Below are 3,170 nucleotides of genomic sequence, written 5' to 3'. Positions count from 1 at the left end.
CTTCTCCCTCTCCCTCTGCCGCTCGCCCTGTTTGTGCTCTCTCCCTCTCTCTCTGATAAATAAATAAAACCTTTAAAAAAAAAAGAGTACAAACTTCCAGTTATAAAATAAATAAGTCATGGGAGGTAATGTACAGCATGGAGACTGTAGTTAACAATACCGTGGTGTATATTTGCAAGTTGCTAGAAGGGTAAAAAAAGGTCTCATCACACACAAAAAAATTACAACTATGTGAGTTGATGGACGTTAACTAACCTTGTTGTGTTGATCATTTTACAATATATACAAATATCCAATCATTATGTTTCACACTTTGGACTAAAACAACGTTGTATGTCAGTTACACAGTAAAACTTGGGGGTTTGGGGTGGGGAGTGTGTCTTGGCAGGAACAAGACTGAGACTTGCTTGCCTCTCCACGAGTCCATGCCTTTGACCCAGGAGCCTCCTGTCCTCTGCCAGCACCCATGAAACTGTGTTGAGCTAACTTGTTAGCTTGCAAGTCATGTAACATTTCAGCTCCTGAGCAGTTTTTGATTTCTCAATGGTGAAAACCATTGAAAATTGAAAAATTTGTAATTTTCAAATTTCTTTTCTTAAAAAGTGACCCCCAAATTGTCAAGCCCCACAAAACCTGGATCTACCCTGAGTTTTTAGATGATGCTTTTTGATACCAGTCTCCATGCCCAATAGAATGTTACTTTGACTTCCAAATTGGAGAAATATATTGAATTTGGTATTCTTCTCTGGCTACTCCTCCCTGTTGCCTTCCCTTCATAGCTGGTACACAGCCCAGTTCTGAACGGCAGGCCAGGCCATGAAACAAAACACTTGTATGTTGTGATCAGTTGTCAGGCACATCACAGGTAATTTGTTACTGATAAAGTACATTCTTTAAAAAAGATAGGGCTGATTCAAGCTTACCTCTATAACGTCATATTTGCAAGCATGCCCTCCCTATATTTGTTACGATTCTTTCAGCTCCATATATGAAAAAACTTACCACCAAAGACTTAAACAACAAGGGAATTTATTCTCTTGCATGGTGAGATGTCCCTAGGTGGAGTGGGGGTGGGACTATCTCTACGGTTGGTTAATTCAGCGCCTTCACAACCACATCTAAGTCCCCGGGGTTTTTTTCATCTGTCCATTCTGCCATCTACAACTTGTCAGCTAGCTGTCCTCAAGACAGCAAGATGGCAGAAACTCCTATAAGCACCATACCTTTCACACGAAAAGTCAGAGGCAGAAGAGGGACTATCTCTTCCTTGGGCCTTTTTGGGTTTTTTTGTTTTGTTTTTGTTTTTGTTTCCCACCCCACCCCTTGGGTCTTTTTTGAAGAGCTACAAACCTTTTACCAGAAGCTCTGTCCTCCCAAAGATTTCCCTGCATTTCTCATTGACCAGACTTTAGTCATATGCCCTTTTCTGAGCCGCTTACCGGCAAGGAGAATAGAATCTGAGGGATTGACTGAGACAAAACAACATTCTCCTCCCTGGTCCTGATGCTTGGGCAAGCTTTACCTGAAGCACAGGACTTCCCAGAGCAGTGTGAGTGTCTGGACAAAACTCAGAGTTCTGTTAGCAGAGAAGAATGATGCAATCTGATTCCCACCCTCATGATAATGAATGCTTTTTTGGTACAGACAGTACTCTCTTTGCAGGCTCAGATAAGCAGAAATTTCAGTTACCACAATTTGGTTAAATAACACCAATTCCCCAACAGTTCAAATTTCCCTAACCACAGTATATTAACTATGAGTAATTGCATAGAGCACAAACTTCACAGCTAGCCCTTCAGCCCACAGATCACTACAAAAATACCAGGTGTGCAGCATAATCAGTGACCATCATGTCTGTCATGGACACACTGGAGAAGAGGATGGACTCCCACCAAAGTTTGGTATGGATGTCAAGACGGATGAGACCATGCATATGCCAAGAGGGATGTGTTTCCTTCCTGACATTGCTAAATGGCAAGAGGGGTCACTACTCTCCTTCCTACAGCAGAGGAGAGAAATCCACAGTTGAGAGTGGTTCCTTGATTGTAAATGATGGAGCTGTGTTTAAAATTATAGAGATCCAATCATATTTTAAATATCGTAAGAACTAGCGAAAAAAGAAAAACTATTGTGATTGCTTTTGGAAAGCTAAGGACTCTCCTACAGTTGTAAACTTTCAATTAATTTGTGGGCAATACAAGTTTTTACAAATCAGGTTTGTAGAGTAACATTCACATGTACTATGCATTACCAAATGCAGTTCTAAATAAAGCTGAAATTCGGTGGGTTACGTGATCATTCTCAGCCAGTGTGCCAGCTCCTATCATATTTAGAACCCTGTGTTCTGAGGTGCTCAAATTCACGCTGAGGAATTTGCTAAACAAATCCCTGGCAAGGAATCACAGCAGTGATTTTCTGTATCCTTAAATCCTTTCAACTACAAGTGGCAAAACACCCCGCCCGAGTCCATAATTCCTAAACTTTTTGGCGTGTCAACCTTGGAGTTTCTTACTACTGTTTGAGGTTTAACTCACTCGCTCCCCCAAAGGAGCCTGCCATTTATTTATATTAAAAGTGAACCGGAAGAAAAACTGCTGAACTATGAATGAGGCAGCAATCAGGGCTAAAAATAACTAATTTCGTGTGTTTCCTATGGAAAAGACATGACATTTTCTTCCTATGAAAGACAGACGCGACAAGGAAAGACGAAGGAATCTACCTCCCACGGGGAGAGGGTCGGGCCTTGACGTGATTGGGTCTGAACAGGAGACCCCAGTTGGCAGGGCGTGACGGAGAAGGCCTGGCTCGGGGACTTGCGAGCGTTCCAGCAACATTTTGAGTTTGCAACAGTGATTTGGGGAATGCTATCTTGACAATGTAACAGGTTTGGGGGAGAGATGGCTAATAAACCGCAGTGGTGTTTGGGGACTGTCCTTAGTGAAAGAAGGGAAAGGAGGAGTGAAAAAGGAAAAGGGCGGAGGGCGAAGAAGAACGAGAAGTTACCAGAGCAGACAGAAAGAAAAGATGAGGAAGAGAGGGAAAGGGAAACGGAGCAGCGGGGGTACGGGAAAGCAAGGACGCGGTGTAAGCAAAGAGAAGCGGGCGGTAGCAGACAAGGAGCGCTAGGCGCGCGGTCCTCCGGCCGGCAGGGGACGCGCGAGCGCCCCGCC

Source organism: Ailuropoda melanoleuca, chromosome 14 (genome assembly GCF_002007445.2).
Source record: "Ailuropoda melanoleuca isolate Jingjing chromosome 14, ASM200744v2, whole genome shotgun sequence".
Lineage (NCBI taxonomy): Eukaryota > Metazoa > Chordata > Mammalia > Carnivora > Ursidae > Ailuropoda > Ailuropoda melanoleuca.
The sequence above is the reverse complement of the archived record's forward strand: the minus strand, read 5'-3'. Positions refer to the sequence as shown.